The sequence below is a fragment of the Lissotriton helveticus genome, chromosome 6, assembly GCF_964261635.1.
Source record: "Lissotriton helveticus chromosome 6, aLisHel1.1, whole genome shotgun sequence".
Classification (NCBI taxonomy): Eukaryota; Metazoa; Chordata; class Amphibia; order Caudata; family Salamandridae; genus Lissotriton; species Lissotriton helveticus.
Window position 1 is genome coordinate 1,489,559,954 of NC_136067.1, and position 13,476 is coordinate 1,489,573,429.

At 50.6% G+C, this 13,476-nt stretch overlaps 1 protein-coding gene across 1 annotated transcript in view; it reads right to left on the reverse strand.

Moving 5' to 3' along the window:
- The window catches only part of RYR2 (ryanodine receptor 2), a 3,071,198-nt gene that overhangs the window by 1,316,290 nt on the left and 1,741,432 nt on the right, over positions 1-13,476 (reverse strand). The gene's annotated exons all lie outside the window — the stretch shown is intronic.

Here is a 13,476-nt window from a genome sequence, read left to right on the forward strand (position 1 = left end):
CTGGGACCAGGGAGAAAGTAAGCAGGAATATGTGGCAAGGTCCCTACATGAGTCACAAAAATGATCTCTACTAGCCATTGTGCAGTGCCAGCGCCTTTCAGTAGATGCCTTCACACAAGCCAACAATCATACAACAGTCTCTAGTACATTACTACATTAGTATTTACAAAAGAGGTTCACTCCTCCTTCAAATTATGTAGAAACCCTACGAGGTTGTTTACATTTTGGCTGATGCATCATATCTTCAAAAAAATGGTGGATGTCCTGGACACCCCTATTGTGTCACCCCTAGTGTATACGCCTGTATACACTCCAAGACCCTCATTACAAGTGCAGGGCTAAATCCCAACCCCTTTTTGGGGTCAATTTGGTTGGCCCTGACTTACATATCTCCTTGGATGTATTCCATGCACTTTGATCATGCACGATGGTCCTGTGATGTGAAAATAAGGCGCTGTGGCTATTATTTCACATTGGAAATCAGGGTTCAGCCCATTTATTACAAAAGTAGAGCAAAACATTTTTGAGTGATATGTGTACCACACAACCAGTGCACAACAACATTTGAAGTTACAGACTAGTACAACGTTTGCCCTGATCAGTCTGTGCAAATGTTTTTGCACTGGCCGTTTGGAGCAAAAAAACTTGCATTGCACTAGTTGAGCTCTAGATATTCTGGGTGCTGGTGTTTACATCTCTGTTCCTTTCGATGGGTATAGCACTAAGTAAGCCATGCAGGACTCGCAAAACGGTATTCATGTAGGAATTGCTAAATAAATAGCGATTCCTACACATTCCTTATTTGCATTTAAGGGGTGCTACAGGGTGTCCTTTGGACACCCCCGGGCACCCTTTAAATCGCTATCTTATTTGCGAGTAGCAAATTGCTAATCGCAAATAAGGAATAACTCCCCATTCATTCCTATGGGCCAAAAGGCCCATAGGTATGAATGGGGAGTATTCCTTATTTGCGATTAGCAATTTGCTACTCGCAAATAAGATAGCGATTTAAAGGGTGCCAGGGGTGTCCAAAGGACACCCTGTAGCACCCCTTAAATGCAAATTGAAACAGGTGCTGCGCACACACATGTCCAAAGGACATGTGTGTGTGCAACATGCAACTTAGAAAAATGCTTTTAAAAGCATTTTTCTAAGTTTTTGCTATTTACCGAGAGGTCTGACCTCTCGGTAAATAGCGGCCCAAAATTGCATTTTCGCAATTTTAAAATGCTTCATGAATTGCATTTAAGGAATCTCAAATAGAGATTCCTTAAATGTAATTCCTTGCAATTTAGCGAATTAGCAATTACCGATTTTTGCATTTGGGATGATGAATCCCAAATGCAAAAATTGCACTCGCAAAAGGCAAGATTCTGAGAATCTTGCCCTTTGCGAGTGCAATTTAGCTTGATGAATCAGGCGGCTAGATTTTATAATTGACTGATTGGCTAGTATGCCTCGCTATTGCAGGATTAAAACATTAACTAATTATGTTTCATACAGCTGTGTTACTTGAGCACAAATATCGCTTTTTGTATTAAATACTTATTTCCCTGCAAATATTCACTGTTTTAAAGACATACCGAATTCACTAAGGCCCAAATTTTCTAATATTTTGTGTCGGGGTTGCACACTTCATGAAATAGCATGAATGCAAAATTCATATTGGGATTTACCAAACCATGAGGATTAGGAGTTCAATAGGATTTTATTCCAAAAGTAACATAACACAGAGCATATTACTGCCTTGCATTACCTTGCAGAGGTGGTATGTGGGTGGAGCATGGGCGCTCCCATGCATCTACCAATGTATTTTGACGCAAACCCATATTTACTAAAGTCAGTGAAGTATGGGTTACTTACCTTCGGTAACGATGTATCTGGTAGAGACGATTTTAGGCACAGATTACTCCATGTAGAATTATCTGGAAACTTTTTGCCACAGGATCCCTGCACGACGGGGGCGGGGCGACACCACGCGACTCCGCCCAAGCATCGTCCGCGTAAGTGATGTCAGCGGGGTCACATAAGACCCACCCTGGCGCGCCTACGTCAGTTTTCTGCGGAGAGCTCTTCCGCACCACAACGCGGAGCCACCAGACAACAAACTGTGGGAACAGTGTGCGAAAGAGTAGAAAAAAGAAAGAGGAGACAAACGACACCATAAGGAACAGTGAAACACCGCAGTGTCCAAAGGCAGGGGTGGAAGAAAGAACAGAGCAGAGCCCTGAGCAGCCACCCTGCCAGTACATAGACAGCCTTCCCACTGAGACAAGGAACAGGCATAAAAAGCCATGATACAGGTAACAGGCCCACCACCCCATCCAGAAACAAGGAAGGGAAGCCAGTCCCAAGACGGACAGGAACACAAACCTCCAAGCCACCCCAGCATAGAGGGCAACCACCCCTCAAGGAACAAGGGCAAGGCCTGGCCAGATGACCCCTATTCAGAGCTTAGCAGAGGGTCCAAGACCCTCAGCAGCAAGCGGAAGGGAAGGGAGGGGAGGACAGAGATGGAAGGCAAACCCCCCCAAACCTGGAGTAGCCAGAGCAGCGGGGCACAGGAGCATCATAACCCCATCCTACAAGGAACCAAGAGGAGCAATGAATCGCGACCAGACGGAGCCACCTGTCAAGAACAAAGAAGGCACTCAGGAGACACAGCCCCCCACCGAGAGGCGAGTAGTGAAGACCAACCCAAGGGTCCTCGCAGAACGGGTAGGAAGGGAGGGCCGTGAAGGAATCTGCAGCTAGAATCGTCTGTACCAGATACATTGTTACCGAAGGTAAGTAACTCGTACATCTGATAGAGACTACTAGCCGCAGATTCCTTCATGTAGAATAGATACCCTAGCAATACCCATGGGGAAGGAGGGTCTGCGAAAGGACCCCACCAGCCTGGACAGAACAGAAGGTCCCACAGGGGACCAGATCTGCGGACCAGAAGCGAAAACTTCATCCCCGCCAGGCAAGAGGAACCCCCACAAGGAGAACACCACCGACCCCAGCGGGTGTAGGAGGAAGAAGAAGACTTAAGAGGCCGTACCCTCACAGTAGAAGAACCAAGGTCAAGGCTAGAGAGGCCAAAGCACCTCACTCCCTTACAAGGCAACAGAGCTTCCATCCAATGCCAAGCAAGGAAGAAGAAGAAGATGCCCAGAGGGCCCACAGAAATGAGGGGAAGGAAGGCGAGCCCCCTCCAGATGGAAGGCAACAGGCCAGCCAGAACAGCGCCAACAGTCATACACTGCCAGAAGCAAGAAGAACAGCCCGGGGCACCAGAAAGACCAGGTAGTCTACGCCTGACAAGGGAGCACTCAGAATCACCCCAGGCCTCAGGACAGGGGCAGGAAGGGGAGAAAATGCATCGCCACACCACTACTGAAGCAAAGCCATGGAGAACCGGCACCAGAAGGCGAACAGAACTCCCTAGCAGAGCGCAACCTATATAACAGCTACCACTATCCCACATAGGGTACATTAAGTCCCTAGACATGGGAACCCTCTTTGGAAGAACTTCCGCAGCAGAGGGAAAAAAGGGCCACAGGGAAAAAACACCCCCGCAGAAGGCTTGACAAGCAGCCCAAGCAAAACAGAAGGCCTAATCTCAGGGCCAAGTCTGCGCAACAACTCCAGCAAAACACACACATAGGCAGCAAAGGGCCGTCCAGCAGCCAACAATGCCAACGTCCCAAAGGAGGACTCATTGGCCAGAAAACACACTCCACAGTCATAACAAGCGGCCTAAGAAGGCCCAGAACCAGCCCAACTCAGCAGTCACTGAGGAGGGGAAGGAGGAGGAGGAGGATAAGGCGGAGGAGGAGGAGAAGGAGGATGGAGCCCTGCCAGGAACCTTTGGAAGGCGGAGTCCGTTGGAGCATGGAACAACAGGCTGCCGTCAAACGGAAGATCAATGAGCCGCTCCCGAATATTTTCAGGGAAGGGAACACGCCGTCCTGAAGCCAAGCATGGCGATGGAGGGAGACTGAGGAAGCCATGGCCCAGCCCAGCACCTCCGAGATGTCCAGAGCGGAGCGGAGAATAAACGGCGCTAGCTCCCGGCCATCCAAAGCATGATGCCGTAAGTCTACCTGGACAGCGTCTTGGGAGGCTGCGGATCCCAGAGACTCAGCCGGGTCCCACAAACAAGAGGAGGCCCTAGCCAATACACACAAGGTATTAAGGGCCCGCAGGGCAGCACTGGTCGAGGTGAACATGTTGCGCCCCCGAGAGTCCAGCAGCGGGCCTCCTAGGACGGTCGAGTCAACAGTGGCAGCAGGGAGGGAAAGGCGGTCCGCAAAAGCGGACTGGCAGCAGAGGGGTGGAGGGAATGGCGCGCCGGGTCACGCGGCCCCGGAAGGTGATGGCGCAGAAGGTGCTGAGGCACCAGATGCCCTGAGGTGGGACGCCTCCAGTCCCTCGTCAGGGAAGAAAGGAGCGAACCCCTAAAGGGAAGTAAGATCTTCCTCCCACCAGAGCCCTGGTGGAGAACCTCCAAGAGATGGTCTGCCGGAAAGTGAGCAACCGGGTCACCCGTGCACAGAATGCCCACAGCCGTGGACCCAGCGTGAGCAAAGGCCGCACCCACCTCTGTAGGGCCCAGCGGTGGAGAAAGCAGCTTCTCCACGGGCGACGGCTGCAAACTAAGGCGGCCGTCCCCGAAGCCAAGCGGGACCGGCAAGGGCCAGACCTGGAAGTCAGAAGGAACCGAAGAATGAGGGACCTGCTGCTCCGGCAGCGAACATCTCTGCCTCAGAAAGGGAGGGAAGCCGCCCTTTGACGACGCCAGTGAAAAAGACACTACACGGTGACCAGTCACCGGGGAGCACAACACCAATTTACAGCCTGCCTCCAGAGAAGAAGGAGCATCTGAACACGAATCCGCTGCATGACTCCTGCGCGGAGCTGTAGAGTCCGGCACCTGAGGCAGGACGTCTACACCATCCGGCGTCGCCGGACAGGGTCCCTCCAAGTCACACCGTGCCGGGGACTGGTGTAGAGCTGGAGCCGAACTGGCCCCAGGGCGACACCAGAACGACGCCGACGCGACCTCCGCCGAGGCAGCCGCCTGCGGGGAGGAATGAGAAGGGCCTGGGAAGTGACACGAAGCCCTCCGCCAGCAGTGGCCCAGAATGTAGCACGGTCGCCCGGCGACCCATGGGGCACGCCAGAGACCATTCCACCTCCAACTCACCCTCCAACGAGGCAGCCGCTTGTGGGGAGGGACGAGAGGGGCCCGGAGAGGGATGAGGGGTCTCCACCCAGCCTCGACCCGAAGCGGGACGAGGAGGGTCCGCCGACCCCTGTGGCTCTGCGCGGTCCAGCTGCTGCCAGCACCGTAGCAGCGTCACCTCGGCCTTAGACAAGACCACCTTGTCAAAGGACCGAGAGGGGCTCGGGGATGCGACCCGAGCCCAGGCGACCTACCGCGACACCACATGGACCCCCGCGGGAGTTTGCGGCGAGGCAGAGGTATCGTGGTCTGAAGGAGGGACCCCAACAGTACCACATCCTCCAAGCCTGGATCCGAGCAAGTTGGCGCCGGGGCCTGAGCTGCCAGCGTCGCCGCGGAGAGCCGCACGCAAGGCAAGGGATTCGTTGCGCGCCAGGAAGGGAAGGAGGAGGAGACGCCAGCGAGGCCTGCAAAGCCGCCGCGTATGTCTCCATCTGGGGGCGAGGACGACGACCACGCCCATATCTGAAGCTGTCTGCCAAAGCTGATCGAGGGGAGGACGTCGACCTGAAGAGACGCGCCGAGAGTAATTTCATCCGGGACTCCCGCCGGGACTTCGGCTTCAACTATTTGCACACCTCACAATAAGTGGTGCCGTGATCCTCCCCCAAACACCACATACAACTGAGGTGAGGGTCCTCCCCCGACATAAGACGCCCACATGATGTGCAAGTCCTGAAGCCCGAAGGCATTCCCACACTGTTCCAGCAAAGAAGAGACAATGGGTAGAAAAAAAGGGCCCCAAACAGGCCCGTAGCAAGGACCGGATCTGGGTTGCACACGGAAAAGGAAAAAACTGAGGGGTGGGTCTTATGTGACCTCGCTGACGTCATGTACGCAGACGACGCCTTGGCGGAGTCGCGTGATGTTGCCCCGCCCCCGGCGCACAGGGATGCTGTGGCAAAAAGTTTCTGGATCCAGTCTCTCGTCTGGGGATAATTCTACGTGAAGGAATCTGCAGCTAGTAGTCTCTATCAGATCATGGGTTTGCCGCGGAATGGTGCGCCTACCCTAGGCCGGCATAACTAAGAGAAATCTTGTTATGTATACTTTGCATGAGTGCCGCTTGCTGCAGCACCCACACAAAGAGGAATAAGCCTCTAAGAATAGTTTTTGTAAATAAGGTATCCCTTCCTGCCCAAAAACTATTCTGACCACAACACAGGCACCCCTGTGTCGTGGCAAAAGGGTGCCTGCTTTGGCACAAAGCAGCCAGAAGTGTGCCAGTGCTAAGGAGAGAGCAGAACGGTGCCATATCTCAGTAAATATGACACATTACTGCTCTCTAGAAAAGGGGGGGCCAATCGGCCCCCACGCAGGCATGGCGGGGCCCGGCCCCTCCCATATCCCGGTTCCTTCGTGGTGGCTTGCCCCCCGCCCTCGCCCCGGAAGCAGTTGTGCACTTCCGGGGCCGCGACGGCGAAGGGGTTAAAAGCCTGGGGAGCGCGGGAAGTGGCCTCTTTGTTCCCGCGCCCCCAGGCTCGCTCCTCGCCCCACCGTGGGGCTGTGTAATTTTCCCCCTTTTTCTTTGTTTTGTAGGTCCGCTGCATCGCAATCGGTGGGAGAGCAGCAGAGGATTTTCTCCGTTTCGTCGGGGGACGTGTGCCAGCCGGTTCCGCGTTGTGGAGCCCGGGAGAACAGCTGAGCAGCAACACTCTGGAGGAATGGACGAGTTTGCAGGCCCCGGGTGGCAGGGCTCAAGTGCGGGCAGAGACGGTAGTGCATTGGCCCTGACTTCAGCAAGGCACTTGTTTGAGGTGAGCCATGGGCTGCGGGTACCGTGTGTATCCAGCGCGGGTGTGGTGCTGCATTCGGGGCAGCCGGTTGTGGGTGAAGCCTGATTGTGTAGCGTTACTGGTGCTAGGTAAAGCGCTCTGATGTTGGTCCGTTGTTGCCAACACAGGCATAATGTGACCTCTTGGTGGCTTCAAGGAGCTCTGTCGTTAGCTCAGGCTGGCCTCTCCGAGGGGGCGTGTGTGCTTCTGCCATGGTGATCGTGTGCGAGGGAGAGGTCAGAGGGACAGAGAAGCCTAGCGATGATTTACTTGCCTTAATGAACTTTGGAGTCCGGACAGAGATCTGTGTGGCATCATGAATGATTCTACACTTGTTCGTGATATATGATGCCTTAACATGTAATTAATGATCGGATATTTAAATGTAAGATTGCTGTGAGAATGTAAGATTGCTTTCAGTGACACTGTCTGCTCGAATACTGCCACTAGTGCATCTGTAGCTTTTGATAGTTCGGAGCGACACTGCAGCACGTGCGGTTGTGCATCTACTCATTCGTGCACACAGCACCGCTGGCTGGCAGCAGATAAGGCGCACACTGAATACTTCTGTGCATAGAGCCTGCTCCTACTTAAACAGAGTTCATGTTTGGTTTAGCATAGACAACTCCAAGGTATTAACATTTACCGTATTGACGCGCAGCAAATCCCCAGGCGTGCATTCATGTCCGGACAGCATATCACAATGTAGTGAGAGCTTTAGCCGGATCTATAGACACGCTTCCCTTTCGGACATGGTCTTTTCATATTTGGTATTTGCGCCGCGCGGCCAGGCGCCGTGAATCCTTCCCCTATTCAACGGAGTCCCGTTCCCGCCTTTTTACGTGGAGAAGTGTAGCTCAATGGTTAGAGCGGCAGACCCTGATGCAGAGGTCTAGCCCGAGACCAGGGTTCAATTCCCCGCCTCGGCGGGTCTTGGGCGAATATATGATTATACCATGCTTAGAATTACCACGCATGGCTTTACCACGCGTATTTTAACAACGTTCACTACAGTTTTAAGTAAATGTTCTGCCAGACATTGGGCTGAATACCCGAAACGCACAGTTCTTCTCTTTTACTCAAACTTCTTTTATTAATGCCAGTGTATTAGTTGGATATGCGCCAGTCGCGCTCGCTCTGGAGTAAGCAACAAACAGTCAGGTGAATCCATGTTGGTCTAATTGGTTTGTGCCCGGAACGTACACCGTTCCTCTCATCTCCAGCGGTATGGGTTCAACTTCGCGGCTTCACAGGTGAAGCTTCCCACGGCCATAATACATTCTGCGGTACATCCCGGTACTCGGGTTATCGTTAGCGGCTATTGTGTTTTTCTCTTTGCCAACATTATTTTTCTATAAAACACATTAGCACCAACATTACTCTCAGCAAGCTTAACAGGAGTGCAGGAGCCAACAGCTTCCTAGTGGCCACCTCGCGGTGCAGGCGTCACGGACGGCGCCTCGCTGCCATCTTGCTCCTCCATCTTCTGCCTCATCGTCCCCCAAACCAGCAACTGCCAGCCTCGGATGTTCACAAACTTTCATTTGAGTAGAATCGTGTGGGTAGAAAAAGTACTATCCCACTTCCTATCACATCTGGTTACAAGCAAGTTGGTTCATTAAATCGTTGACCAGGATGACCACCTGCTAGTGGGGATAGCATTAAGGCAGTGGGGGCTTCTAGCTCACAAGTCCATCAAAGTGATGGGTAAGGGTCACAAATAATTGCCTGCTGAAACTGGAAAGATCTTAATCTCTCTTTCATTAAAACAGGAATGTCCAATGTAGGTCCAGGAGGGCTGTATCCATGACAAATTTGTAGGATAATCAACACGCGCTATAAATGTGTTAATTTTAGATGCACTGTATCTAAATGTATTTAATAGGTTAATTCTAAGATCAGAGATGCTACCCATCATACCTAAATCTGGGCAAGAACACTTTAAACGATCAGTGTCAGATTGGTTGAATGCAAGGAGCACGAAATGCTGCCCACATGGGGATAAATGCGGTGACTTTACGATGACACTTACTGTGCCCTCGCTTCTCTTTTCTGACTCAGCGACAAGACAGTCGTGGTTGCTATTTATTGGTTAAATAGACAATGTAACTCCAATTGCAGGCCGGGCACTGTAATCTGATCCCTGTTTAACACCCTCCTCGCACTGACCTTGCCACCCCACAATATTTCTTTCTGTGTGCGGTGATTTGGTTGGTTCAGAACGTCCGCACTGTCCCTAAAATAGATTCTGTCTGGTTCGACAGGAGTTAGCTCTGTAAACAATATTGTGTGTCCGCTTCGCCTGGGTATCTAAAATAGCTTTTTGAGGAGCACAAAAATCCATTAACATTTATGAAAATTGGAAGGTGCTGTGCACTTTATGTCATGTAATTATGCTGAACCAACGAGACAACAGGAAGGAGGGGTGTGATGCCTAAGTTGTATGCCTTGATGTGAGGACAGGACAAAGCTACGGAATGGTCCTGTGGGTAATCCTGTTCCGTTTATCACCTGGGTGCTTTAGTTTGCTCCGTGTTACCAACTTTCTGCAGTGGTTAAACGTATTGTATTACGGCATGGGCTGTCTCATTGTGTACCATGTAACTTTGGCGCTATAATTACAAGTTTCCTTAGATCACCCGGGTGCGGGCGTGAAACACATTCCTTTATCGCCGTGATGCTCTGGCTACACATGCCTTTGGTGTTCATCCTGGGCTTCTTTATTTGATGTGCTCCAGGCACTTGCAATAATTTATCCAAGCCATGGTTGCTGCTTATTTATCTTGCGCAAGGAACAGCCATTGATATAAGCTAACTTTTGACACTCTAGAATTACTATCATTCGTATCTGCTGAGCTGATAGTTAGAACAATGGTGGAACCATTCGCGAATAGGGTAGACCTTTCTTCTTGGGGTCCTCCTGGTGAGTAACGCGTATCTAAGGGTAGGGCTTGAAGAGGCTGTGAAAGCCAGTTTCCCTGGTCCCACATTCCTTTGCAAGTCAAAGTAGAAAGCCAAGCAGGAGACTTATTTCAGTGTGAAGGTAATCAACATCTGAGGTGCTACCTCTGAGCGAGGAGCACTGTTTGGTTTGCATTGCTTACATTTTGTTTGTAGTGATCCTCAAGTGGAATTTTTATTGAAACCTGAGTGAGAATATGAGGGGTTGCCACTCTTGTTGTTTGCATTGCTGAGGTAAAACAGTTTGTTTTACCAGTCTAAAATCTCACGAGTGAGGAAATGAAAGTTGTACCACACCAGGTGGATATAAATATAGGTAGTTATTCTAAACACATCCCGCTGGTCCCTTTAGGAGGCTATGAGGCAAAGAACTACAGTCAGTAAACTTATTTAACACGCAGTCACTTAGCACAGTATACGTTGTGCCCTAGGGGCATACCGGACCATATATCAAGAAAGTGGTATACGGACCACGGCAGGCATTCTGGCAAGGCGTGCAGCCTTTAGAACGGGGGGGGCCATCAGGAAGACCTCAAGGTAGTGAAACAGGGGGACCCACGTGAAGGAAAAGACTTTATCTCACAGGTCATCTCATGTTAGTACTAAGATCAATGACATCAACCGTAATCCTACACACCCTGGCCCCGGATGTCACACCTTAAAATGTGTCCAAGAGCCTAGTTGCGGCATCACATAATTCTGGGGATCCTTGTGATCATGTCTGGTTGGCTGGGATGGTATTTACCAGAAGTCAAAGTGGGGAGCTAAAAAGGGCTCTTGTGCCATTGTACAGCCTGGCATAGTTAGGGCTGTGCTAACCCCCTTTTTTGGGTATAGACTTTGATGCTGCAATGTCAAACACTGTTCTGTTCACACATAGATCCTATGGTTAGGGCGGTGTGGATCCTATGCTTGAAGATTTAGATGCTGCACTGGCAAACAGACTGTCCCTTTTCAAACCTAGATCCTATCGCCTAAAGACGTGGGTAGAAAACCAGGAATAGGAGGTGATGTCCTGGTCTGCAGCAGAATTTTTAGTAACAATGCAATGTGCCGTGGCACCGCACTTCACACTGGGTAGCGTCCTTAAGGAGTCATGAGGGCGCTATTGTAATCACGGTGGGCCCCAGGCACTGGGTCGCTGTACTGCACACTGGATATTATTCTCTAATGAGGGTCACTCTACAGGGCAATCTCCGTAACACTAAGCCAAACACACAACATGGGACACAAACTGAGGCTCTGCGGAACACTCGCAGTTGGAAGTGTTAATGAGTATGCATCTGGCGTCTTATCTAAAACTTAGCAAGTGATGGCAATGTAAGACTAGCACGTGTACAGCAGTTATCGCCAGAAACACTAATGGTTTGTGTTTATCTTTTCCATTTATGTATGGCCGTGTCCATGGTAGATATCTGGAGTGCTCCACATCACAACAGCTGCAACTGGTGGACAGCCCAAGGGATGCTTATGTCAGGTAGAGGATGGCAAGCAACAACGCAAGTGGGATGGGCGAGCGAGCAAGGACGCAAGAGGTGCCAGCACAGGGTTGATTGTTTTGGTGTGTAAACCCTGAATTGGGCTGGCTGCAGTAATGTAGCAGAATGTTGCTTCACAAAAATGGCAGTATTTGTCTTAACAGGAAATTGTATCCCTACAGTAACGGCGCCTGCGCTCGCAGGGCCACCAGTGTCAGCATGGTATATTGATAGATCACCAATTGGTAAGGCCAACGGTAGAGATGGGGCAGTACACAAGGGTGTGCATTCCTAGCCTTGGCAACCCCAGGAATAATAGGCCTATGCAACGCCTCATCACCCCTGTTCAGGAAGTGGGTACTTCCATAGTAAAAGTAGTACCATACACTTAACATTTTCCAGAGCGTAGTGGCCAGGTGTGGGTGGTTAGCATACTGCACAATATGCCAGTGGGAGGGGTACAATGATAGTACCAGAATACCCCCGGTCACAGCATCTGCAGGGACCCTCCATAGGCATACCCCCACACCCTCAGTCATTATAGGAAATGGGGTAACAATGATAGGGGTTAATTGGGCAAAGGGGTTCTGGTGGAAGGGATAAATCGCACTAGCAACCAAGTTAGCGAAATATAATACCCAGACTGCACCATAGGGGGGGCTCAGTTTTTCCCAGGCTGCAGGTAAAAGGGGGGGTGGACTAGGCGAGTGCACGGAGTCACTCGGTGAAGAATCACTCGATAAAGAGGATCAACACTGGGATTGACAAATTATTTCAAACACCTTAATTGCAGAATACCCCACAGGGGGGCATCTGAGAGGGACAATGTAGACTAACAGTCGGCTGATAATGAGTTGACAATTATTAGAGGGGTTGTCTCTACTCACAGGGTGAGAGGTCCAGTTGACAGAGTCAGGGAATGCCCTATGGATAGGGAACAAACTAGCAGGGGTAGAGGGTCTTTTTTGATTAGGAAGATATGACCTTTCAGTGTAGGCGGTTGGGGGGGGGGCCAGATAGTCGGTCAACTATGCTGGCCTGTGGCGGTAAGGTCATAATCGGTGAGCAGCAATTTAAGGTCCTTAGGGGGGGGGCGGTCCCATTCACGAAAGGGGCCGCCCAGCGGGAGGGGCCATTGGTCTCTCCCAGAACTTCAGGGGCAGGATATGATATCCATTACTTAGAAGGATGCGTGGGAGGGAGTCTACGCTTTCCTCAGGCTGGTAGCCACCCCTCACAGACACTATGACGTCATCAAGGTGCGCGAGTGTACGGGCCCTCCTGTTATGGTTAAATGGAGTTCAGGGAGCGCACGTGGGTGAAACGTGCCCTGGGTTGCGCGCGCACGTGGGTGAAACGTGCCCTGGGTTGCGCATGCGCATCTCGAACGTGAGAGCGTAGCTGTAAAAGGATCTGACACCGGTTAGCGACCTTGCCGTACGACTTAAATTATTAGAATGCATTTTAATTTTCAGGATGTTAGATTCGGTTAGGAAACACGCTGTACTAGATATTTGTTAAGGTTAGCCCATCATACCATGTCAAAAATGGATGTAAATCTAATGTTCTGAAATGTGCATTTAATAATTGTCTAAAGGTTTATTTTATTAAAATTTTTATTTTGTTTTTATATTTTAATAAATACGGCCAGGGGGGGCCCTGACCCCCTGACTTCCAAAGACCCATGTGTTGAATGGTTGAATTAGGTAATGCTGTCAGTGTGTTAAGGAGGGGGGTGGCCGGTAGTCCCAGACCATGCTCTTTTTGGCATTTCAGAGCAGCAACTTCCCTTGCTGCATTACGTTGCATCAAATGTTAGTAAATCTGTCCCTAAATTTCCTGGTGGCTCATTTATAAATTGGTAAATGATGCTTGCCTTTCGCCATTTTGCGCTTGAGTCAGCAGTGCATGTGCTGAGTGCACAATGAACAATTCCAGGGGCATACATATGACTTGGGTTGCATTGTGCTTGCACGACGCAACATGGTGCAAGTGCGATGCAAGCCCAAAAAGAAAGTTATGAAGCCAT